Source organism: Lonchura striata, chromosome 3 (genome assembly GCF_050655825.1).
Source record: "Lonchura striata isolate lonStrDom1 chromosome 3, ASM5065582v1, whole genome shotgun sequence".
In the NCBI taxonomy this organism is placed as follows: domain Eukaryota; kingdom Metazoa; phylum Chordata; class Aves; order Passeriformes; family Estrildidae; genus Lonchura; species Lonchura striata.
In genome coordinates, this window is record NC_140705.1 from 81,556,554 (window position 1) to 81,583,831 (window position 27,278).

Sequence of the window (27,278 nt, forward strand, 5' to 3'; positions counted from 1 at the left end):
GAAGATTAGTCCATACAGCCATCCTTCCACTTGGCATTTTACAATGCAGTAGGAAAATGCAGACTAGGAAAGCCAAACCTTGTGTAGTATTGGAATAGCAAAAACAGTTGAAAGTCAAACATCCATCACTAATGTGTACAAAGTCAGGCAAAACCCTTGCTCAGACTGTGGGTCAATTAGTCCTTTTCCTCCCTTGGTCCAAAGTGTTATCGCCACAGAGGATAATGAGTTAATGCCAAGTATGGTACTCTGGAAATGAAAGGTCATGGAACAAGAGTTAAAAAAAAGGGTTCCAAATATGATAAGTCTTTCAACACTGTTTTCTAGGTATTCTGTTAAATATCCCACTGGGAGGCTTCTCTTCATCAAACTAAGCCACATTTCTTTGGACTCTCTTCTCTGAGTGATTTCAAATATATAAAGAATTTAGATGAAAAACAGATCTGTATTTTTTCATTGTTTAAAACATGGTAGTAAATGTTCACTTCTCAGAAGAGTGATAGTGATTTTATTTATAGAAATTCCCAAAGTGACAGTTACAGAAATAATCTGTGGAGAACAAGTTGCAGAAGACTTTTTCCCTCAGTCAGATCATATCCTTGCTTTCCAATGCTGTGTAATAATCTCCATGAAAAGAACCTTTATTATATAGCTCTGATCATTGTTTTCACTTCTAAGAGCAAACACTGAACATGAAGTTGGGGAAAATAATAGCCTCCTAATAGGATTGTTATAAAGAAGATGGTCTCACTGTTCCCCGGGGTCATTGAGAGAAGAAATTAGACTGATTTGCAGCCAAGAAAGATGTAAGTTGTATATCCGTTGGGAAAGCAGAAAAAATACAGATAGTGAAAGAATGAGACTATGAATCTACCTCAAGAGGTTTTGGATTTTTCTGCCAATGGATGAATTCAGGAACAGAGGATAAATGAAGATGTGCAGGATATCTCGGGTATGTGGTTGACCAATTTGCCCATATTGCCACATGGATCTGGGGGAGACTGTGAAAAGTGAGATTATATTCATTATGCAGTAGCCTGTTTTAGGGAACTTTAAAGGGGCTGCATCTGCCCTGGAAAAGAGCATGCCAATAAGTGCTTGATCCTCCATCAGGGCACAATGTGGAGTAGATGACATCAAAGTCCTTTCAGTTCTGACCCTATAGTTCTATAGTAGTCTATAGTACAGTCACTCTCTGAAGTAAGTTATCAGAAATTCTTGGATATGTGTGCATTGGTAATCCACATGAGTTACTAAAACACAGCCAAATATTTAGATCTTTCCTAGATTGCTAAATGCTATTTAGCAATAGTGTTTCAGAATGCAATCTTCAGGTACCCTGGAAAATGGAATTTTTGAAAAAGGTTCTAGTCACATTTTTTGTTTGCATTGGTAGTATGAAGTTTTTTACATTAAATGATTTAACTTATTACCTTCCAGAGCTTATGTTAATCATGTGTACTTTTAAACAATTTAAACAATTTCAAAGCAGAACAGACTGCTTTTAAACAATTTCAAAGCAGAACAGACTGCTTAACAATCCTTACTAAACTCATGGTCTAGCTCTAGCTGAAAGAAGAGCAAAAGCACCACACACTTAAATTGGCATATATAAATAAGCCAAATATTATGACGAATAGAAGCTCTCCTGATTCAGCAAAGCACTTAAACAGATACTTACTTTAAACTCCAGTTTTAATTCCTAATAAAAGAGGTTTGAAATTAAAAGGAGAGAAAGCATAAATCTGTGGTAAAAAGAGACTTAACAATAGAGGATCGCATCACTCCTTTCTGGTGATCAATTAAAAATCTGCACATTTGTAATAATTCTGATACTGTAACTGTTAAGAAGTTGAGGAAATTAATAACTGAAGTTCTCCTAGGAACCTTGGTTCTGTCTCTGGCCCCTACATGTGTATGCTTCAGTGTTTCCCATAACATGCTTAGCTGGGAAAGAGATCAATACTTTTTCTGCAGAGAAACTAGAACTTTGCTCTAAACCATTACTGCCTTAAAACACAGATGCTATTGATGTGTACACATATCACTTTCCTATTAATATGTCCTTTGCTCCTACTTAAGAGAATAAACCAGTATCATTATGGCCTATGATGGCACACTTGGGCACAGTGCAGAGGGCTGCAGCCTAGCTTTGATGACCTTGGGATGGCTAACATGGGACTTAAAAATGTAAGAGCAATGATACAAGATACCAGAAGTGGCATGGCCGTGTCTTCAGGCCAAATTGGCTTTTAGGGCTGGAGTAAAGCAGTGAAAACATGCATGGGATAAAGACAAGGAAAAAAGAAGGAAGGAAGAATGAAAAGCTGGAACAGGTGCCACAGATCAGAGGTGCAAGAGGTCACAACATGAACGGCACAAGAGAGAAACTTGAGTAAAACCAACTGTGGCACAGTATCGTGGCCCACAGGTTTGAAACCCAGCTCTGGAGAGAAAAACCAAAGAAATATTCAGAAGAGGCAGGGATGTATAACATGACTGGAACAAGCTTTTGAGTGAGCTGCTGTCAAGTGTTGCCAGCCTGCTATTATAGCAAATGAATCCATGTGTTTCTTTTGTCCTCAGAAACAGTTGTTTGAATTTTCATCAGCTTCAGCACATGGCACCACACACATGCATGCCCACACATGTCCTTTCTGAACTAAAAGGAAGTAAGAGCAATGTCATCCCTCCAGTGTCCCTTTTAAAAAGTTTTAAACCACTTAAATTAGGTTCCTAAACTAGAAAGCAGTCTCAAGTGTAGAGTTGGTAGAAGAAAGGTAGCATGCAGTGCATTCACACAAGATAAATAATTGAATAATTGCTAGGTTGGAAATGTATCCAAAGAAGCCAGGAATTATTACAGAATTCTTTTTTCTTTTGCTTACACAAACTTTATAATAGCTGTTTTCTCTGACTGTCCTTTTACATAAACTGGGAACAGCCTCTGGGCTGCTCTCAAATTTACTTTGGCTTCTCCAATAGCACTTAAGAATTACTGGAATTGTGCAGTCCCTGGCCATGCCTCCAGTACTGTCAGAGGCCAGGGCACAGAGCCATCCCCATCCCCATCCCCAGTGAAGCTGCTGCCTCCACACCTGTTGTGTCACTGCCTGCTCCCACCTGGGAGGCCGTGCACTGGGCAGAACTGTTTGCACAAAGCCCTTGCTCCCATGGAACAAGCAACTTCATCCTTGGCTATTCAATCACATATGGAGGGCTTGTGGGGTTTTTTATCATCATGATATGTAAATCAAATGTTAAAAAGATTTTCAGAGAATTGAAAATATTTCAGCAATGAGAAACTGTGAAAAATGTGAAAGGACACTATTTTCCCTGTATGTTTCATTTCAGATAGCAGGATTGGGCCATGCATGGCATGATGCCTCTCGCCCAGAGACATCACCCTGTATGCATAAGGGCAGAGCAGTCTGCAGGCACACTGAATATTACAGTCTCAACACCTTGAAAGGAACATGTTCTCTAAATTTGAGTACTGCAATTAAAAAAAAAAAAAAAAGAAAAAAAAAAAAAGAAAATAGAATTACCCTGCGGTAAAGTGCTTTAGGTTCAGAGTGCTCCAATGAAAAGACAGCAAATGGGAAAATTCTCTCATCCAGATGTGGGTATGTAAACATATTTTAAACTAAGTATACACGTTTACATACAATGCATCCACTGTTTATGCTGATTTTAAAACACTATATGTAATGAAAATTATGCAAATATTTAGAAAAATACCTTAGCCTGGGTAAGGTATATACCACACTTAATATTTCAGTAAGGGCACATGCAGTGCTTGTATGGCAGTGCCAAAAGTAACATTTTGAAAAATGACCTTTTGGTAAAACTGTCAGGCACAGTGTTGAGTCCAGGTACCCGCCAACAGAAACCTTTGGGAGGATGTCACTGCGAGAGGTGGACCAGTGCCGGGGTCTCTATCTGGATTAACCAGAGAACTTGTAAAAAAATTAACATCAGCGCAGTATTTATGGGCTTCCTAGTCAGTAATCTGCTGGACTCCCAACAGCTATTTTAAGCTCTTTCCCGTTTTGGGCAAGGCAGTTTCACTTGTATAAAAGAGACGGGCAGGTGCCCTTAAGTCTGTCATTAAAGGGCTCTGGGCCGTCGCTGAATGGTCCGCGCCCCGCGCAGCAACTCAGCGCCGCTGCCCCGCTCCGGCCCGCCGCTGGGCGGGAGGAGCCGCCCCTGCGCCTCGCCGGCTCTCGCAGTATTTGCCGGTTACCTGCAAATCGCAGACCGCCGAGTCCTGAAAGCCCGAGCGCTCCTTAACAACGCGTAAATAATGGAGGACAGACGGGATGAATGAGCACAGCGGGCGGAGAGAGGGCTGAGCCTCACCCCTGACGGATCGGGGCGCCGAAGAGGTGAGGGGAGAGAGGGTTTGGGTGAAAAATTATTAGCTTTAAAGCACACCTCGGAGCTGACCGTGCTCGGGGGACAGGGGGTTGCTCACCCGAGGGCTTCACCGGGACCCTATCAGGGTGTACAGAGGGCCTCCCGGTCTGCCCGCAACGCCCCCACCCCCGCAAAATAGCTAAAAAAAAAAAAAAAAAAAAAAAGGTGGGGAGGAGCCCTTTATTGTTATTGTGGTTGTTCCCGGCCTCCCTGCCCGCTTCCCGCCGGTGCTCCGCGGTGCCAGGATTTCTCTGCAGCCCGCCCTCCCCGTCCGCAGCGCCGCCGGCAGCGCCGCCTCCCCGCGGCAGCCGCTCGCCGCCCGCGGCCCCGCGCCGCGCCCCCGGCACCCGGAGCGCCGCCGCCCGCGCACTGACAGAAGCTCACAGGTGCCGCCGCGCTCGGCCCGAGTCGCGGAGGGGCGGCCCCGCTGCCCTCTCGGCTCCGCACCGGCGGGAGGGAGATAGCTCGGGAGGGAGGAGCGGCGCGGGAACAGCGGCAGCGCCGTAAGTGGGGGAGCGGGGAGTGGGGCGCGGAGCGGGAGGGCCGCCACCGCCGGGCTGCGGCACTGCCCCTGCTGACCTGCGGAGCGGCGGCGGGGCCGCAGCGCGGCCGCTCGGGGGGCTGGGAGGGAGGGTACGCATTTCAGGATAGCCATAGAGAGTACCCATGAATGATTTTGTTTGGCTGCTCGGGAGGTTTCCGAGCTATCGCTTAGAACGACTCGGGGTGTAATACAGTAATACATTACTGAAATTCCGAGCTGCAGTTCGTCTCTGTATCGGTTTAAATTTCCATCACAGTGTGTTTTGGCATACCTGATTTTATGCCCTTGCCTTGGAGGCAGAAGGCATACCCAGCCTACATCCCCCCCGAAACAGGCTGCGCTCCTTTTTGTGCGGTGTGTCGCCTTGCGCCGCGCCTTCCTGCGTGGGGCTAAGAATAACCGTGCACTGAGTGCGCTGCTCCCTGCCTGGCTGGGGCTGGACTGGGGGCAAGTCAGTACCCGGTGTGATGCTGGCTGTCGAGCTAAGAGTTCAAGTCGGGAACTCAAATTTGAGAATTTGAGTTGGGCTGCTGATGAAGAAATGCGGGCTGTAGATAATAGAAAGGACTTGATTTATTTTCAGTTGAAATTTATAAGAGACCAAAATAGAGTAAGCAATTAATTTAGGACTTGCGTCACTGTAGATTGTTGCTATGTTTTAAACATAGGAGGAAGAAGGCTTATTATGAAATATTTAATGTAACAAGTACGATCCTGAACTCTTAATTTCCTGTGAAAAATATCTGGGAGGAGAGGCAAGGACTCGTGCATAGACCATTAATTTCAGTTATATATAGGTTGTAAGGATGTAACATTGTTCAGGAAAATGTAGATGAAAAAAATCATAAGGTTTAAGGTGTGAAAATCTTAAGCTGAAAAATTCTTTAGATACACGCTACTAGAAATCTTGTAATCCATGTTCCACGGCTCAGATGTTTAGAGGAATGACAGAGATACCAAAAAAGGCATCATGATAGCGCAATTCTAGAACCAGAATTTTCTCGTTCCCTACAAAAAAGGAAAGCTCATTTCTGGAAGCAAGAAGTGACAGATGTGGCATCTTGGCAGCTGGCTAAACATAAAAGCAAGTATCAGCAAGTGATTACTGTTGCAAGGATTTATTTTTAAAGTGTCTTGTACTGAAAGGCTTCAGCGTTTTTTAGCATTAGCAGTAAGATGTACTTACAATCTGCAGTATGTTACAAATAGTCTTTCAGCAGAAACATTCGGAAAAGCAAGAGAAAACTCCTATGTTCGAGGCACTCCATGCTTTGAACATTTGTTTTCCATTAGAGCATGCAAAAGAAAGGAACTGAGCAGGTTCTTTGGTCGGTACGATAGTACTGAAGGGAATGATTTTTCCTGGCCTCAGCATAAGCCAGCTGTATCTGGGAAGGAAACAATAGGGTTTATCTTCTCCTTAGATGAAAGGTAATCACAGTTACTGTTGTTTAGGGAGCACCTTGTACATCCACAGAAGTAAAAACCAGGCTGCAAAACTGCCTCTGCCCCTCTTCTATGATTCGTAAAGCCAACCTGAATCACCAGGAGGTGGCCTGGATGAATTTTAGAAAAGAGATATCACCTAAGAGGCAGCCCAGAGCCACTCTTTCCCTGAGGCAGCGGCAGCGTGGGTCTGCACCATCCCTATTTGACTGCTGTGGTTAGATGTCACATTGACTTGAAAGAGGCATCTAAAACTGTTCCAAACCACTTGTATCAGCTTTACTGTAACCAACAAAAGCCATGGTTCATTGCAGAACATGCTTTGCTCTCAGCTTTTCATAATTAGGGAGGTTGCTTTGTTTTATAGTCTTCTGACCTAGATGGCTTCTTCTAGAAGAAATTCTGGTCCTCTGCCCAAGTTTTAACAAATAGTTTGGGGAAGAAAAAGGAACTTGCATTTAAAATAATTTCTTTCTGTCATGCAGAATTTGTTGTCAGGTTCTCCTTTACTTCTTGCCTGTGAGACTGTGCGTGTCTCAGGCACTCAGCAATGCTCTCTGACCAATTCTTCCTCCTCTTCCTCACCCTAGTTAACAGAATTGCTGTGTCACCTGATGCCTGTTTGGCCTTTCATAATGATGTGTAAACCACTACAGGCTTTCACTTTCCTGCATGCAAATTTTACTTTTTGGAAACAAAATAGTAAAACAATCACTTTTTCTTTTTTTTTTTCCCTCTTATGATCACATCAGAGTAAATATATTTTCTCAAGATCTGAACCATCTCATGGAGAACTCTCCTTCCTCCAGTGGTAAAACTGAACTAATTGGGTGGTCTGTACCTAAAAGCCGAAGTATCTCCAGGAGTACAGTGCTTACAGGGAAGGCAGTTGGCTAAAGATGTTTGCTTGTGTGATAGCAAGGTGAATTTCCCTAATAACCTGAAGTCTGAACTTAAACGAGGATGTTGGAAGAATTGTGTTCGGCTGTTGGGTAGAGGACTGTTTTTAAATGATTTCCTCTCACTAAGAAGCAGACGGGTTAGTAGGCAGTGAAAGCGCCTCGGGGGTGCTAGGGGATGTGTCTGGGTGCAGCAGTGAGAGCAGAGTCCTGGCTCTTCTGCCGAGTTCAGTACATCCTGTGTGAAGCAGGACGGCAGAATAAGGTGCAGCTACTCATTAGCTCAAGTAAAGCTCATTCTGAAGAAAAGACACACTTCTAGTGCTGTGTTAAAATAAGAAAGATTTCTGGTTGACACATTCATGCAGATAAGCATTACTTACAATATTTTCCAATATTTACACTCGTAATTGACATTCCTAGTGTTATTGAGCAATGGTGTTGATCCAGTATGGTGACTGCCAGAAAGGTGAGTCTGATGGGAGCAGCTGGAACTGGCTGACAAGACTAATTTCCTCATAGTTCAAGGGTTAAATCAAGACCCAGTAAAGCCTCAGGAAGCACACTGCCAAGGTAAAATGGGATGATTACAAGAGGACAGAGTTGGCCAGGGTGGCAAGATGTATTTATACCTTTATTTAGTTTCATTGTTATTTGTGGAATAAATACTCAAGTATAGAAACAAATACTTGCCTTATGGTTTTACCACTAGTCAAGTCTACAAGAGCATTGTTAGTCAGTTAGCCAATAATCTTTCTAATTGTGAGATTTTTCTTTTGAGAGGCTAGTGAACTGACTGAATGTATTTTACTCCTTTTTGTGCTGTGCTTTTGTTTTTTAAAGAGGAAAGGTAAGCCATTTGCAGGCCATTTACAGGCTGAGCCTACAGCCAAGTAGCACTTTTAGTGCCTAAAACTCTGAAAATGTGAGAGTCGTTTTTGAATGTTCATACTAAATTGTATCACCATGATCTTAGTAGCTTTTAATTCAAGACCATTTTACTGAAATGTATATTTAGTACAAGTAATTTGAATTACAGTTATTCTTATCTTTGAAATTAGCAGTGTTGCAATACTCTTAAAACTTGATGACCTAGTGTCTCATGAATGTCAGGGAGCCACATTAAGGCTTTCATCCCCCACTATGTGTGGTATAGCAACAACATACAACTTAACTATGTAAATGTTGTGTTCATGCTGTTTTTACTTGCACGGAATAATAGAGAAAAGCTCACCAAATATGATACACTGCTTTGATTTCTATCATAAAGGTCAACGGGGAACATATTAGATAAGAAATTAGAAATTAAATGGACTGATACTGTTGAGGTTTTGTGCTGGGTCCCATTCTGAACGACCTAAGTGAACTTTTCTGTGATTACATGTAAACAGCAGCTGACCTTCTGTAGAGATACAAGAGCTGATGACAAGCTGAGACTAGGTATGACTTGCTTAATCAGGTCTGCAAGCTTGCTTAGGTGCATTTACATGGCAATTATTTTTTTTTCAGTCATCTGTAGGAACTTTCTAAAAATAAATACTACTTCATATCTTTGCTTGGAAGATAAAATGTAGGGCTTGGTGTATTTTTTTCCATCCCTTTGAAATACCAGGTGTTTCAAGTCCATTTCTTGCTATTTTGCTGCAGAAGCTTCATATATATCTGAGGATTTGTGTTGTGCCTTAAACAAAGGAAACAGGTGTTGAGTCTTCATGCCAAATGTGGGATTCTTTTCTTTATCAATATTAGGCACTAGAATAAAAATAGTAAATAAAAGCAAACTGTTAGTCTGAAATTTCCTTTTTTTTCTCCGCTGCTAAGAAATGTATGTAGTATAACATTCAAGTCAGGCAAACCTAAAACTGTAAAGCCTGTTCTGGCAAAAGCAAATATCCATAAGTTGGCAAAAGCCTGTAGAACATGGTGATACATATATAAGTGCATTAAGGTCATGCTATTTTTCATAGCCCCCTTGCCTTATGTAGTATGTAGGGTGAATTATGTGAGCAAAAAGAGGATCTGCTAGAAATTCTGGGCTAAAGCTGAAGCCCCTGCTCTGTCATAGTCGTTCTGGGTGGTGCAGATGATGAAGGAATCAAATAATGATTCCTCAAATAATGTCAACTTGGGATTTTCTAACTTTGTGTTCTTTGAGTTTGTAGCCTTAGTGCTCTACATATGATATTTCTAATTATGGGGTTTATAATTTTCAGTGATACTCTGCAAGGAAGATCAAAGGTGCTTTGATGCTACCACAGTCAGCATCTCTGAAGCCTTTGTGCAAAAAGGTTGTGAAACCAGCTCCTTAGCTACCACAGCTCCCAGTCACCATCTTCACCAGGAGAAATCCTAATCCCTGTAAGAGTATGAATAATAAATCTTAAAGAAGAAGAGGCTAATAGATCTTATTGCTTTGATAAATATTTGCTCTGTTTCTCCTCTTTGAATAAAGTTCCTTAAGCTCCTTATAGGAAGGTAGTGTTCTCAAACTATGTGAATAGGTCAGTTCCTGTGTAGTAGACAGGTTTTTTTGTGGGGGTATTTTTTTTAGTACTTGAGCGATGCACTAGTACCAAGTGATGTACAGGAATATAATGCTGGTGTTGCTGGGGACTATTGCTCCATATGTACATTCTTGCACTTTTTTATTTTTCTCATGTTTCCTTTATATTTCCAAGAAATATATGATAGCACTTATAGACTCTTCTCATTCAGAAAGCTTTTTAATTCTACCAAAAATTGAATACTTCAGTAATTTTAAGCCTTAAAAATCCTTTATGATGCCAGAACAGTTAAAAAAATGTTCTTTGTTCTAATACTTCCTAAACCTAACCTTTTAAATTTTATCCATCAAGATATTTTGATCAGACATAAGTTGCATTCTTTATTCTTTCTTATGTGTATTTCCTGTCCTACCTAAGTAAAGCCTGAATTGTGTATGCTTACATACATCTTTTTCATGAGGACTACATATTTTTTAGAAATTTCTAACTTTACTTTTTCACCACAGTTAATATGGTTCAGTGCATATTTTGATTTAGTTAAATTCTGTTTATTTGTGAGATGAGATTGGGTAAGTTAGATCTGAAACTGAAGGACAGATTAGTCCAAGATGTGTTGAAGTTCTGGTGAATGTTTTGGTTTGTTTTCACTTTCCCCTTTGCTGTGTCTGAAGATGCACACCATAAATAGCTTGTTCTCATTGTGACAGGATCTTTTTAAGGCACTCTTGCCACTGCTTTTAATGAAATTCTACAGGGGAATGGCCATCAATATTATTTTTTTTAATTTATTTCTTGGTTATTTGCTAAACTGTCTTTTGGGAACTAAAGCATCATTTCAGTTTCATTAAAATTTCTTTCCAGAGGATAGTTAGATCAGTATTCTCATCTTCAGTTTTTAAATGATAGCCTAATCATTTGAAATTGTATGAGGTCTATGTCATTTGAAGCATTAATGTGACTTATTAGTTCTTTGAGAGTAAATGTTTCTGTAACCACAAAGAATGAAAACAAAAACATCCTGGAAACTGGAAGTTGCACATTCCACAGTGAGGGTGAAGAGAAAAGAAGGTGCAGGCTCTGCCTTTTGTAATGACATGTAAAGGCCAGCCATGCCATTTCTCCTCAGCACTGTGGTCCTTGCAAAGGCACTTTAGCTTCTCCATGATTTGTCTCTATTCATCTGGAGGACAGTTTGTGGCTGTGTAGTCTTTGGCATTTCCCTTTTAAGGATACATTGCTCCTACAAATAATGTTAAGGGTTAGCCCAATTTAAGGAATGCTTGAACACTAGGAGAACTACATTGTGAGTGAAAGAGGGACAGGGAAGGAGTAGTGCTATTGTCCTGCATGTCAGATGCAGCTCACGTGTTTCTGCTCCAGATACCATAGATTACTGCTCTTGAACAAGTTTAGGCTGTTTCTTTGCTTGCTCATTGCTCCTGTAGCAGGTGACCTTAGAATAATAACCAAATAATAACCATGGTTTGTAAGAGGGTAAGATGTAATCCATCTGGGGGTCTCTTCTGTTTGATTGTTTGAAAACCAATGGGAATACAGAAGTGAAGAATGGAGTAGCATGTCCATGCATAGGCTGTATATATGGCATACAGGATTATACTTTACTTTAGTCCAAAGAGTTGGAGTGGAAAGGTGAAAGAGGAGGAAGGTGATGTTCACAGCAGCTACAATTCTGTTGGTATTCCTTGCCCCAAAAGACACAACAGCTGAAGAACTGTCTTCTGTGAGATTTAAAAGCTCTCATTTTATGTGTGCGTAATTCTTAATATCCTAGATACCTGATTTGTGATTAGGGGTGTGATGCTGCAGTAATACAAACTTGTAGTAATTCACTGCTCAGTTTGGTCATCCTGCCTAGAAGGCAGGGGTAGCATCTAGTCAGATTGATGAAAGACTTAAATGAAAATATTGCTTATTACTGTTATAATTTTTGCTTAACTTGTTTCTTATTAGTAACATGCAAAATAATCAGTGGCACACAGAAGTCCTCAAGAAGGAATAGCAAATCTGTTGTTAGGAACAAAGATAGTGGACTGAGCAGATCAGTAATTTGTGTGGCTGCTGCTCTGTTTCACATGTTCCTCCCCACTTGCTTGCTATGATTTTAGTGGAAAGAGAGGCTGTATTTCTTCTGGTTTTCTCTTTGTGTATCTTCAGGCAGTATGAATACCCATCTCAGCCTCTGGAGTCTTTCAGATAAGATCCCCTGAGGTCAACAGCAAGGACAACGAAGCAATCCATTTGATAGCAGTGGACTGTACAACTCTCTTAAAAATGCATACTTCTGGTCCCAAAGAAAAAAAGTTACAATAGCAAGAGTCTGAGAAGATTATTAATCTGTAGGAGTTCCTAAATAATTTGAACAATCATGTAATTTATGCTGTGGACAGTTTTCACATTTTTGTCTGAGAATTAATTTCACTGTTAGTTGCAGGAGTTATTTTGCCTTGAGAGTACAACCATGCCTCTACCTTGGCAGAGAGCTAAAAATTGTAAATAAGGTATTTTGTGGCATGGTGTAACATTTTGATTACTGGGAGATGCTCTGACAGCTGTATAGGGGAAATAACAGAATTGTTATCTAATGAAGCAACAGCAGAGAAGTTGGAAACTTTTTGACATTGCCTTTGGTATGAACAGTGTATCCATTCAAGTATAAATCTTTAAGTGTATCCAAGTAGTCTCTGAAAATACAAGTATATAATCTGCATATAGCTGAAAAATCGGCCAGGAAAGAAGCCAAATGAGCAATCTAAACATACAAATTACTCTTGTTGCTAAATTCCAGCCGATTTTCCTGCATCAAGCCTGCATAAATGTCTTTATTCCTTGCATCTGTGAATAAACTTTAATCCCTTCCCCACATCCAGTGTCCTCCATCTCCTGGTTCCACATGCCTGCTTCATATGCAGAGGTTCCATCACTGATCTGGGTTGATGGTTATCTGATTCTAGGTATTAGACTATAAAGCTACTGAATCTTATAAAAAATTATACACCTTTAACACCTTGACATTGCCTATCCCAGTAATTTAGAATGACAGGAAAAGACACATTTAAAAGTACAGAAGTGCCAGAGCCTGTTAGCAGTATTGAGGATTTTGATGGTTTGTGTATCAGTAGGAGTAAAGGACATTATGGTACAGCTGGGTAATAGAATTAGATAATTTTGTTTTATCTCATTAGAGAAACAGTTTAAAAACTTTGGTTAAAATTCTCCCACCTCCTTCTAGTCCTCCCAATAAACAAACACATACAGATGGCTGCAGAAGAGGATAGAAAATTTTGAATGGCAGTGTCAGATATTGATAAACAACTCTGAAAATAAGCCTTAAAATGGAAGCTTTCAAGACAGCTGAAGTGTAGGTGTATGTGTTAAAAAGGCATCATCTGAGAAATTGTGTGCATTTTTTCTGTAATAAAAGTGGTATCTGCAGAAGTAGGAGCAGCTGTCTGTGTGTACATACAAGATCCATGACTGGAATAGTACCAGATGATTTTTCAGGTGCTCTGATTCAGTGTGTTCTTTCAATCCATCTGCTGAGGTAACTGGTGGTAGTTACTGGGCTTTCCAAATTTCAAAGTTTGTAGTTTTGGGATAAGTATCCTGAAAGTACAAATATGGTCCCAAAGTCAAGTTTTGCAGTAGTAACAATGCATAGGAGATATGACTTGAAAAGAAGTTACAATTGTATTTTCAAATTAAAGAACTGTGTGTGTTTTTTTTTTTTTTTTTAATGAAAGTGAATGAAGGCACATATATCACATATAATTTTTTTCAATTGTGCTTTTCTTCAAAACTGAATATCTGTAGATGGACATGGATTCCACTTGGTCATGGATTCTTAGATATCCTTTTTGGACAGTTGTAGTTTAAGACTTTGAGGTTTTTCTTGTTTTCTTTGAAGAGGCTAAGTTGCTGTGAAATGGGTGCCCTTCTTGCAGAGTGTTCAAGGAGGAACAGCTTTTAAAGCTTCCAGATTTCAAACTGTTAATGGTGATTTGAGAGGACAAAATTTATTTGGTTCTCCATGTAGGATTTGAAGTAGTGTCCAACACAGAGATCTACTTCTTTTTTTTTTTTTTTCTATTTTGTGCTGAAAGATGAGAATTTTGTAAACATCTGTTTTGATGAGAGGTCCGTTTCGCTAATTTACAGGAGATCTGTCCTTTCAACCCTCATAATCATCTTGATGTCCAAAGAAACACAATCTGTGGACAAAAAGCCTCTAAAACTGGAGTGTGGCTTCACTGAGGTAAAAATACTTTTCCAAATACTTAATTCTTAAGAGAAATGTCATGAATTTAGGGGAAAATACTGTTCATATCCTGAATGATAAAAGTCAGATCACTGGGAACTTGTCTTATGACAAGTTGTAGGCCTTTCCTGAATTGTTACCGAGTTTTGTGTCTGTATGACTCCTGGCTCTGCCAGAATTGTTCAAATTAGATAATAGTATTTTCCTAAAAAAACCAAAGATATAACAAAGATTGAAATAACAGAGAAATCTACCTTAAGCCTGTGTAAATTGTTCTTGCTGTTCCAAAAATGTCTGTTTTGCTTTGTACTTGCTTTGACTAGCTTCAGTCTAGCAAACTGAAGCTAGGCAGTTGGACTTCATAATCTTAGAAGTCTTTTCCAACCTTAATGTTTCTATGCTTCTATAAAATGTAAGTGATAATATCACCCTTGTGGCTCTGCTGGAACTTTGTTTTGTGATGTCCTCTTGGAATTGTGCCTACAGGAACTGGACATGATGATGGCCAAATACAGAATTATTGGACCTCTTCTTCCCTCTCATGCAGCAGGGAATTGCACTACCTCCTTATGACTAGAATGCAAGAGGATGAAGAGGATGAGGTTCAGCCTAGTTAACTCTTCTGACCTCTTGCTTCTGTTTCTGAGCACAACCTTCCTTCCTGAAACTGTGGCCTTTGTCATTTAGTCTTCCATTTTAATCTTGAGTACATGACTTGGGCTGCTGTTAAAATTCAAGTGGCTTGCTAGTGTTCAGATACCAGCTTGAGGTGGTTGAACCTGACAGGTCACTGAACACCATACAGCTGCTTGCTCACTCCTTCCTCACCCAGTGGGATATGGAGAGAATGGAGGTGGGGGAAAAGGTAAAATTCATAGATTGAGATAAAGACAGCTGAATGGGACAGAAGATGAAGGGGTAATCATAAAATATTTTGTAAATTCTAATTTACAAAACAAGGCATGCACAGTGTAATTGCTCACCACCTGCTGACCAATGCCCAACCAATTCCTGAGTGGTGGCCCATGGCCACCTTTCCTCCTCGTTTGTATATAGACCATGATACCATATGCTATGGGACATCCCTTTGGACAGTGGGGGTCACGTGTCCTGGCCATGTCACCTTGAAGCTTCTGCCCAGCCTACTCACTGCTGGGGTGGGGTGACAAACTGAAAAGCCAATGACTCTGTATAAACACTGCTTAGTAACATCTAAAATATCAATGTGTTATCAATACTATTCTCACGCTAAACCTGAAATACAACACAACACTGTACCAACTACCAGGATAAAAATTAATTCTATCCCAGCTGAAATCAGGACATAGTTGATCAAGGTTACTCTTATCTACCCCTCAATTTCATTATCTACCCCTTGATTCTAAGTTTTCCAGTGCAAATCATCTTAGGGTAGTTCTCGAACTGAAATGGATCAGTTGAAGGCAGAGTTTAAAGAACACTCATTGGTAATGCAGGCTGCAAGTCCTGTTGAGCAGAAAATTCACACAACTCCACGTGCCCATAAGAAAAAAGTTACAACTTTTCTGTGTATCATTTGTCTGACTTAGGAGTGGTACTGCCTTTAGGGCCTGCAAATGGAGAGCAACTCCTATGAAATCAGGCATGTTAGGCTGCTGTGGAAGAGTTCATAATTGATCTGAGATCCCATGACAGCATAAAAAAAGAATATTTCTGGTTTTCAGTGGATGCACTGAGCTGAAAGAAAAGCTTGCAATAGCAAGTTGTCCTTCCATTGCTGATGTACCAGTTTTGTACCTTGTAATCTACTTAGTAAAGTAGGAGTTTTGATTCTGATCTGGTTTTTGCAGTACAGCCTCCAATACTTACACTGATTCAATTACTGTTGAAAGAGAAAAGATGTAAACTAGTGACTCAATAGTTATCTTAGTTGTTTTTAAAGCTATTAGCAAAGTGTTTGACCCAGGAGAAAATGGCTATTTCTGGGTACATAGGAGATTACAGAAGTTCAGTGGAAAGCTCAAGAAGAATATTTTAGTGTCTGATACAAGTGAAAAAATTTTCTATATCTTCTGCATAAGGAAGGTAACTAGCAAGAGGCATTAAGGGAGTTTTATTATTTATTAGCCTTAATCAATTTCTAAAACAGCACTCAGTTTATCTGTTGGATCATAAGTCACTGGGAAGGTAATAGTCCAAATTCAAGTCAGATGAAGAGTCTCTGGATTTTTGTGGTATTCAGAAGTTTTTGTTTTTGAAGTTGAGAATTTGCTTTAAGATGTAATGCTCTTTCAGTCCCTTGCTTTTCCTGTCTTGTTTCAGTTTGAAACACTCACTTTGGGAGGTGTGAACTCAAACAGGGCCATTAATCTGGGAAGCTGGTGACTATAGAAAGTTAACTATTTTCCTTCAGGCTGCTAATGTGTTGTACTTAGAGAGTTTTAGTTTACTGACTAGGTGCAGATTTTTTTTTTTTCATTGTTTGTACCTTTTTCCTTTTCCCATGCTATATTGTCTCTTCCCGTTTTTGTCCTCTCAAGTGAATGGATTATAGTCTTTCCAGGAATAGCAAAAGTTTAACAGCAGTATCCATGGCTGGATTTTTGTTTAAGAAGATGTATATTTAATATGAATTATTGTAGGATAAACCCTATTTAGTCCTGTGTTCTGAGGGAACAAACAAAACAACAACAAAATCCCATTTTACTCAAGGTTTAACTTAGAAAGCCTATGACTATAGCAATAGGGGTGTTGCTGAACTACTTTGTACATTGGTCTTAGTACCTGTTGGTGAACTATTTAATACTTTCCTCCAGTAAGGATTTCCTTGGGCTCCAAGGAAGAAGCTTGGGTATGCTGCCCACTACTTCTGCAGCCAGAAGGAGCATACCTCTGGTGCATCCAGGTTAGCAGGCATGTGCAGAGGGAAAGAAGGAATGCCACTTGGCTGGTACTTTCCCTTTAAAAGTTGCTGTACATGTCTTTTGCTGGGACTGTGTTTCAGAGTCTTTTGGTTATGGTATTTCTCTTCCTTCCCACAGAGTCCCTACATTATACAATATTTTTTTCTGGTCCAGTACTGAAGCAGCAACATTGAGATGTTGATGCCCTACTTGGATGCAAGTTCCCTCTTAAACTTCTTGAGCATATGGTCTCTGCTGTTGTGTAATTCAGGGAGTTATAGTTTGTTTCTTGCCTGTGTTTCCAGAGATGCTATCTCTGTTAAAAGAACCATATGGACAAGAGGAGAGGCCCACACTGTGCCTTAAATTAATGCAATCCTAATGCATTGTTAGAGTATTATATGTTGTGGGGTTTTTTGGCTGGATATGATTTGGATTTGCTCTCAGGACAAGGAAATTGACCTCAGTTTCTGTTCCTTTGCCTACAGTAAGAAAATCAGGAATACCTGTTCAGTTACTTAGGTGGCTTGGTTTCTGACCATCTTTACATTGTTTTTGTTTTCTAAGTTGGTGTTGTTTCTTTTGTTGTTGTTGTGTTTTATTTTGCTTGATTTCCCTTCTCCACCAGCAGAAGTTTTTTTCAGCACTGTAGCTGTGTGCCTTGGACTCTAAACATGTCATCTTTTCTGAAATTTTTGAAAGATGGTAAACCACACTCAGCAACATAGTGCTCCTCCCATGGCTTGAATTTTGACTCCCTGGAGCTTGCAAAAACCATTAGAAATTTGCTTTAAATAGCCTGCAGTAAAGGTAGCATTTCATCTTACATACTTATTAGAGGATTAAGTAAATAAATATGCCCTTTACATGGGAAAGCAGGTCCCAGAATCATGTTCTTTTATTTTTCTGCCTACACACCACTCCTTTCCATACCAGTTATATGAATTGGTACATGAAGGACTTGCAGCATGTGGTAACAGCTCATTCTTGGTCAATACCGAGGTGCTACCATGCCCAAAGGGGTTGCTACACCTCATTTCTGTGCTGCTGAAGTATGAACAAGATGAACAGAGCTTTAACAGTCCAGCAGTAAGTGTCACAATGCAATATAAAACCTTGGTATATGTGTGTGTGCTCTGTTTCAGAACCAGCTTCTCTCAACTCTGAAATAATTACTGCAGCCTCGATAAAGTATAGGCTCAGTACGCTTAGCTGGTATTGGCTTAGTCAGACCTAAACATGACTTTTGCCTTGTGTAACACTTTGCTTCTCCCACCTGTCAGTGCCCCAGTACTCTGTTTAATGTGAGGGGCAAAAGGTTGAGATTACTAAACGGTGAGCGAGGCATTACTAAAAAGACAGTTGCTAAATTTGGGTTGAATTTGGCTGTCAGACCTGGTATAGGTCTCTTCAGTATCCTGAGAGTGGAGTGCCACTGTTGATCATTCTTAAATCTATGGACAGTGGTTTTGACAATGGATTACGTGTGTAGTGGTCAACTTCAGAATCTCTCTCCCGTTTGATCTCCCTTGTTGGAAGTACCATAAGGAACACAGTAACTGGTGCTGAGGAGCATGTTTAGCACTTACTTGGCATTTGTAAAGGAGTGAAAGTGACCTGCAAATGTAGGCTCCCAGCTCTGCTTCTTCGGTAGGAGGAAGGGAAAGGAGTTGTCTCGTTGACTTGATGATCTTAAAGATCTTTTCCAACCTGAATGATTCTATGATTCTATCTGGCCTGTGAGGGCTGCAGAGAGGTGCAGCTGAGTGTTGGTATCTGTTACCTAATGTCTAGCCTAGTTTCTGCTGAAATATCTGATTAATTTAGGGGTTTTCATTAATGTGGGTTTTGGAACAAATTAAATGTGACTGAGGTCCCAACAAGGATCTGAAATCTGTTTTCTGCTGAAGAAGTCTTTATACAAATTAACAGCAATTTGCATGATTAAGCACACGCTTCACTCCTGTTGATCAGGGATGATCAAGAGGACAGAACACTGAGACAGAAATTGCCTCATGCAGTGCTTTTCTTGTAAGATGGGAGACACTTAACCCCAATTCGTGCTTTGTCCCATTTGTGTGTTATTTTACAGCCTGTTTTGGGGAGGTGATAGTTGTTTTACGGCAGAGTTCAGTGTGATCCGCTCCAAAAGGTTTCTTTAGATACTAACTAGCAACTAGACATTCCCCTCCCTCTCGCTAGGCATCCTCCCAAGGATTTACAGTGTTTTAAAGGCGTGTGAGAGGGTTGTTTCGGGTAGGAGAAATCATAAAAGTTGTAACTTGTTTCTCGCAAGTTGATTGCGAGGCAAGTTGTTTTGGTTGGTGTTATGCCATTGTGTTTGTCAGTGTCGATTTATGTCAAGCTTTAAATAGGATGCTCTGCAATGAATTTGTTTTCTGGTAGTTTGTAATCCTTTCAGGCCAGCTAACATTAACGAGCGGCAGCATTGCTGTGGCTGGCTTTCTTTTGATCATGCACAGCCCTAGTCAGGAAATGGGTGAGGAGCATGAGTCATGATTACATTACCCTAATGTGACTGCCTACTAGAAGTTTTCTTTTTGTCGCCAATATGCCTTCCATTGACACTACTTTTGAAAACAAAATTTCCATTTTGGAGCATTTTGAAATATTGACCTTTGAACAGAGAGATTTATGTTCTCTTGTAGTCTCAAGGCAAAGCTCTAAGCGGGAGCCCCTGCAGAGAGCTGAGAGAAAACGAATGTCTGCAAAATGCTTTTCCAGAAGTTTGCAAAGACAGGACTTGACTTGCAGTACACTGGGTCTGCTTGGCTTCACTGGATACAACATGCTTCCCTGATCCTTTTACTTATCCTCTTGTGTTGCCTGCACATGCAAGCTCAAGGTCTGGTCTATACAAGGGCTGTCATTTCATTCACCATTTGGCTTAAGCTTTGTCTTAGATCTGTACTTATCTTTTGAAATATGGCTACAATAATGAGAAGATAGGTGCTGAGTGCTGGCTGATGTAAACCCTGAGTGTTGAGAAGGTGGCTTTAGTGGGATTTGAGACAAAAATATTTTGGACAGTTTAATTAAATACATGGGATTTAGAGTTTGAAAGAAATATCAGCTGCTAATCAGTAAACTAGCTTTAGCACCGAATTGCCACTGTGCATTCTGAATATTCAGACAGCACACCTCTTTACAAGTGCTGAGTATATTAATTTCTTTCAAATTGGACTAATTTGCTCTGACAGGTTTTAAGAACAGTATGTGAAATACAACTATTGGCACAAAGAGTGAATTCACCCTGATACATCTTGATATATTCCAGAAAAAAAGAAGTCTGATCAGTTGAGTACGAGCAACTAAAGGTATGAGAACCACAGGTCTTGGGAGGAAGTGGGGACTCCTGTGCTGCTGTCCAGCGTGGTGCATCCCTCTCAGCTGGGGCATGTTGCAGGTGTCACTGACAGGCTGCAGAGCAGCACCAGAATATGACATGTCTTCCAGTTGTCACTTATTTTTCCAGATTCTTAGCTCTGCTCAAATGGTGCCTTCAAATAGTGGCATTGTTCTATTAGAAGTAAAGTATAAACTCACCATAAAGATGTAATTTCTGGGTTTTCCCTTTTGTGTCATGTGAGGGTGATAAACCAGTTACTTTAGCTGTACTAACAATACACTTGAAACTGAACATAGATAACAAAATTTTAGAAGCCCTATTTACTCTGGGATTTCAGCCTCATTTTTTAAAGAGGGCATGAGTTGGACCAAAAAGTAATTCAGTGAGGATTTTTTAAAATCTATTGAAGTGTTTCGTTTCTTCTATCCACCCCAACGCCATCAACTTTGCTCTCATCTTGATGACCGTTCAACTCTCTGACAGAGGCAGAACTGCAACAGAGCACAAGATTCATCCTTCTTCTATGTAATAAAAAAAAAATAAGTCCTGTGCAACTTTAGATTTTTCTGTATCTATATATCTCTACCTCCTTGTTAGTCTTTGCTTATAGAGGGCTCTCTGGCTTTCAAGTTTGTTTTAAAACTAGTTTATCAGCCACTTAAAGATGGTCAATACTTATTTAAACACTCTGAAAAATGAATAATAGAACTAATGATTGTGATATGCCTATGTCACTTGTGTGTTTTAAGGAGATGATAAGGAGTATTTGACTTAGAGATGAAGCATATTTGAGAATTGGAGGTCAGGTGTTCAGGGTAGGGGTTTTTGGGTTTGGTGGTTGGGTTTTTTTTTTCTTGAAACCTTGCAGGATCCTCATATTTTAGATTGCCTTTGCAAGTAGCTATCAATAACAGAAATTTTAAACTAAGGGTCTTTTACAAAAATAGTATGAATATATTAAATAAAGTTAGAAAAACTTAATTTCAGTATGACAGCAGTCTTGGGAACCCTAAGGCAGAAACAAGTGGAGCTACAAAACCATTTTGCATCAGGAGTGCATAAAAGTCTGGATGTAATTCCATGGACATTTTTCATTGCAGAAGAGATGGTTAAGGATTGCCCAACCCTTCTGCCACAACTCCTTGCTTTCTAAGAGTGATGTCTCAAGAGATAGGTTAGCTATTGAAAGGACTTTTTTACAGCAGAGAGTCGCAGTCTCATGCCAAGCTTTGTGATTTTAGACCCCTTCCCTAGTTAGTTTTCACCTTGTTGTGTGCTGAACTGGCCTGTAAGGGGTCAAGTGTGTGCACACAGTAGGGGGGAAGGAGAGAATGCCTTTCTGACAGCAAGTTATATTGGGCTTGAACTCTCTTGAAGCACTGGCATTGGACAGCTGCAGCTATTGCTAAGCCTGTCCTGTAAACTGAGTCAGTGGAGAGAACTGCGGCTGTGGCCCGTTTGAAGTGTGACTTGTAGGTCCGTCTGCCTGCCAAGGGTACAAGGAACTTGCAGTGCAGAACCAGGAACCAGCAATGAGGAGTGAGGAATCCAAGGTGGGAACTTCTTAAACCGGCTTTGAGAGCAGAGTTTGGCTGGGGAATTACACCCTCTGTGTCAAAAGAGAAAGCCATCTATGCTAACCTTCTTAGAATCACAAAGGGTGTGGAGTGTGGATTCCTAATCCATATACACTGATCTGAGTGCTGGCTGACATCACAGGGGACAGTTGAGATTTCAACCAGAGCAGTTTGCCAGGCTTTTAGGTGGGACATTGGCTCAGGTTGTAGGGGTTATTTTTTTGTCCCATTTCATGTTTTTCCCTATGGCTGAAGAGAATCGATGGACAAGTTTTTAAGCCTGTCCATCTTGTGGCTTATGGGTTTATGGTACCCAGCTATTTTCTCATCTGGTGTGTGACTTTATAGGAGGAGATGTGTGACTGTGCTTCAGCGTGCAGTCTGCTTGACGTAACATAACCTCACCGTGGCTGGTTGCATTAGTTAACGAGATGGGCTGCACCTTGTACTGACGTTCACCTCTGCCTAAATCTGCATGGGCTTGTGCTCATCCAGTTTTTGGAAGCCAATGAACTATATGGTATTGAACATATGTATGAATGTACCAGCCAACAAAGCTAGGGAGAAGGTAGTAAAGAGGGACCTGTTTCACTTCATGAAGCTAAACACAAATACAGTGAGCTCATTAAATCCCTGTCTCTGGAGGAGAGAAAAAGGAAGGTTTTTATTGTTCTAGAAAATATGCTAACTTTGCAAAGCTGAAGGCAAGCTGTGATTCAAACCTGTTGAAAGGTAAAAAAAAAACTTGATAAAAAAGAGCTATTTAAAATATTCTAATGAGTGGTCATAAGAACAGTTGGAAAAACAGACTGTGTAAGGCATTTATTTTCTTATTGCATCACAACCAGATTTTTAAAACGTTAGTCTTCTACAGTGTTAACAAAGCATGTATTAAAAACATTTAGAATCTCAGAGTACATGTCAAAAATAAGTCAGCATCAGAGAGGGATGTATTTCTATTGATACAGTGCAGAGATCTATACAGTATGGGTTGCATAGTATTTTTATGAGCAAATTGCAAATAAGTAAAAAATTGTTGCAGCCCAAATTTGCAGGTGGTGGATATTGGTGAAGAAGTGAGGGAGATGGCGAAAGGTCAACTAATTTATAGATTCACAGCTTGAGCACATTGAAATAAAATGTTTCTCTTTCTGAAGTATGGCATTGCTTTTTATCCTATAGAATGTAAATCCAGTTTATTTGCTGGAGAATGATAATTTGGAAAGATTTTTAGTTTTCCTCCCCCTAAGGACAGGAGTAGATTCTTACTGGACAAACAGCATAATATGAGCACCGCCACTGGCTGTGCTGCCAAATTTTGTTGATTAAATTAATATATTTGTATATTGATCTTAAAAAGAAATAAAATGAAGATGCCTACTCTGAACCAATAAAAGGCAAGAATAACGAATTATTCTTTTTTCGGTATAGTTTATTCTGCTTGGAGAACTTGTTTGTGTTATCCCAGCACAAGAATTCTTGAATGGTTTGTAATACAATTCTACCAAGTAAATAGAGTAAAATTCCTGTTGTAAGCGGATGACAATAAGAGCAGAAGCATGATCTCGTTTATAAATAAGGCAGTGGTGATGGGAAGAAAGAAGTGATTTTTATTTTCGTATATGTTGTTAGGGAGGATTATATTGAAATATTGTCACTAATAATGATCTGTTTGGAAAACAATGTTGAAAAATTTGAGGTGGTGTAGAAAATAGCAGGCTCCAGCACGGTGTAGATGAATGGAGGCAGAGATCTCTGAAGTTTGCTCTTGAGGAAAGAGGTTTATTGGGGGTGCAGAAGGTTCTGCCTCGTGCTCCCAGGCACAGCACGTGGCCGGGCTTGAGAGGGTGGGGGAGGGGAGAGACAGAAGGATGCTCCAGGAGAGGGGAAGCTCCAAGAGAGGGGAGGGAGTTCCAAGAGGGGAGGAAGTTCCAAGAGACCAGGTGGCCCCTCGAAACCTCCTTATAAAGGGGCTTCGAGGTAGGTTGGAATAAGGCATGGCCAATCGGGTTACAGACACTTGATGTCCCAAGGGAGGGATAGAGGTGCGGGGTGAACCATACATCTTTTGGGGGGTGGGATGGAACAGTCCATTTCACCCCAGGACTCATCGAAAGGCAGGGGTGTCATCCGGCTAGCTGGGAGAACTGTTCTCATCCTAGCTGTATTATTTATGAGCAATTATATTTATCTATCATCCACAACAAGGTGGTTCAAAAGAGAGAGAGGGAAAGACACTAGAAGATTTAAAATTATTCCCGTCACTAACATCACATGAGGAATTCCCCCTGTTCAATTTGCTCAAAAAGGATGACTGAGAAACAGCTTGGTTAGTGTTATGTGTAATAAATATAATTCGCGCCATTCCTCGTATGAAATATGTAATATTGGATATTTGTTAAATCATGCCCGTCGTATTAGTTCCCCCCCCCCCCCCCCCCCCCCCTTTACAGGCGAGACTGGATGTATATTAGAAACTGATTTACAAGTAAAAGGATGTGGCTTGGCCGGGAGATGGGCCATGTCTGGGCTCCAGGTGTTAATCATCACGATCATCAGTGCTGATCGTCCAAGATGGATATCATGGAAATCCTCAGACAGATCCATGTGAATGCAGCCTTCCCGTAAACTCTCATCAAGAATTCAACTACTCAGGACATTGAATTATTTCTCCTCATCACCAAAAAAAGAAAATTTTATTAACCTATAGACTGAATAGAAGAAAAGACTAACTGCTCAAATCTTGGCCTCAGGCGGAATTTTCCCTATAAAAACCGCTTGTGCCAGGATGGAGGTGTGTGGGCATAGGAGAAAACCTCTGCTGAGGCTGACTTCTTGTTGCACACCCAGGGTCAACCCCGGGCTTGGCTCTGTCCTTTCCGTGTGGCTGACTAGATAGAATTTGACCGCAAATAAAATGATTTTTATTTTTAATCTGGCTGAATAAATTCTCATTTATAACAGTTAGTGTTCAAGTACCTTAACAAGGATGAAGGTTTCTGGTTTATAAAGGGCATTTGTAATCTCAGACTGCTAAAGAACAAAATAATACCTGGAGACAGAGGCCAGTTGTTCAAATTAAACCTCTTGTTTTTTTCTTCCCCTCAAATCAGGTTTGCTCTCCTTTGTTTCTTTTTCTTACAAGCTAAAATAAAAACTGTTAAATCGATTAATTACTTCATTAATTTCCCTATAATATATGAATACTTTAATGGTTTAAAATTAGTTGAAAGTGTTCCCTGGTTTGGTTAACATGATTTACACGACGTTTGAAAGACTGCTAAGCAGGATGGCAAGAGTTAAAGGAGTCAATAATTAAAAATCAAGAACTTGTTTTTCCTTTGTTTATGAATCTACATTTTAGGAAGGGGGAAAAAACAGGAGGGTGCTGGAGAAATGGAAGATACCTGGAGAGAAAGACACTGTATGCAGCCTGTCCCTGTCTGTGCTTACACTTAATGGCAATTAACCCTTCTTCAGGTGGACAACTCACAGCTGGTGTACTATCTGTCTTTGGTTTATGTGGAAAAAACTGTTTTATAACTAGGGAAGTAAAAATATATCCCTATGTGATTTTTTGCTTTTTTAATATTTTATTTCTCCGCAGCTAGAATAGATAAAATAATTTATTCTATTAATCAGGACCTGGATTGGAACAGGGAATACTTTAGGTTCAATTCTCTGATAAATGACCTCTGTGAAGTAAATGAATGGATGTAGTCTGCATGTATGGGGAATTTTAAGAGAAGGATGGACAAACATCTTCACAGCTAGCACATGGCATCTCTGTCTTTTCAGGGTAATGTAGAAATGAATCAACAGCACGATAGAGTCAGGTCCTCTCTTGACCTGTGCTTCTGTAGCTGTAGGAATGATTTGGGATTTTTTTCCCTTCATTTTCTAAATAGTGTATGTGGTAACACAATGAAATAGGTAAGCCTTGATCCAGGAGAGTCAGCTGACTGCAGCTGAGAAATTTAGTTAAACTGAAGTGCGTTTAGCCTGATTGTTTTTATAAAGTAATTAAATCTATAGCTTTAATCAGGAAGGTGCCAATTCTTTGATGAAAGGAGAAGGAAAGGAGACAAGGACTTCTAACCTGATCAAGGGAAGTTGACTTTAATACAGATGAATTCAAAGGCTGTGCCTCTTATAAACAATGTAAATTTAGATAAACAGTCTAGAGGGAGAAATGTCCGCACCTGATATGGTTTAAGCCGTTTAGAGGGTAGTGGCTTTATAAGTGGACAGACTTGTGGCCTCTTGTCTTCAGGGACTGGTGGTTGATAAGGAGTATCCAGAAACACGAGAGGTAAGCTCTGTGGTGCATCATCTCTTGCTTTTCTTGTACCTGATGACTTTGTTAACTGAGAGTGCATTTCACTAGCATTCAGGAATTGTGACTCCATGACTTCAGGCCCATTAGAAAACCAGTAAAAATGTATTTTACACTTGATGCTGTTTCAGACATAGTGAAAGTAACAGCATTGACCAGGATGTTCTTAAGAGTTTGTTTGTACTGCTAAAAGCTACTGATAGCTAAAACCTAAAATGAAACCCTAAAGTCTAATTCTACTATGCTTGTGGATTCTTCATCACGTAGAAAATTGCAGCTGCTTGTTGCCTAGTTTGTGTCTGTCTTTTGCTATGTTACTGTGCTTTCATTTGGATATTTAGATAATGTACATACTCGGTTTTCTCTTACTGACTTGCTCCACAAGTATATTTTAAATTATGCTTTGGAAAGGCCTTTCTCCAAGTTTCACATGCTTCTAGTCAGTGATGTGTAAGGCAAAGCTTTTGCAAGGGGTTGCCCTGTAGAAAGCCCGTAGGCTTCCCAGCATACACAGTTGCTTCTGGCTCTGCTCTGTGGAAATGTGGTTTTCTTTCTTTAATTTCTTTGTTAAAGAATCTAGGTCTCTTGGGATGTGTGCACAAATAAAAGTTTGCACTTTGACCCTTATTTGTCTCTGGCTTTGCAAGCTTAGCTGTTGAGATATTTGCTGATAGTCTATCTTTTTAAAATGGACCATGGAATAAGCTAAGGCATCCATGGAAAACTTTGAGCTGTGTGGAAGGTGATGATTGCTGAGTGGACAGAAGGCGGATTGAGAAGCACCTCTAAAAATATTAGTCTTTGTTACCAAGCAAAATACTTATATGAGAGTGTGAAGTGATAGGAATGAAAATGAGCAAGCACTACAGCCAAACGAAAACTTTAATTTTCACTGGGCTGGAATTCCTCTGGTTTGGCTGATACCTGAATCTTGTTAGGAGAAGGGGGTATCTTTTCAACTGGAATGAAAATCCTTTCATGTTGTTTTTCCCTTAAATTAAGGTCTTCCACTGTAGGCTGGCAGT

The 27,278-nt window shown here is 40.2% G+C and overlaps 1 protein-coding gene across 5 annotated transcripts in view; it reads left to right on the forward strand.

Moving 5' to 3' along the window:
• The first annotated feature begins 4,106 nt into the window (after positions 1 to 4,106).
• Positions 4,107 to 27,278, forward strand: part of CDC42EP3 (CDC42 effector protein 3) — a 28,564-nt gene continuing 5,392 nt past the window's right edge. The window contains exons 1-2 of one of the 5 annotated variants that reach the window (XM_021528109.4): positions 4,249 to 4,388; positions 13,989 to 14,085. The gene's annotated coding sequence lies outside the window, so the exon portion shown is untranslated. Of the gene's footprint in view, positions 4,389 to 4,733; positions 4,923 to 13,988; positions 14,086 to 25,281; positions 25,398 to 27,278 lie in introns of those variants that run through there. The other 4 variants (XM_085575521.1, XM_021528104.3, XM_021528103.4 and 1 more) reach the window with 4 other exon arrangements.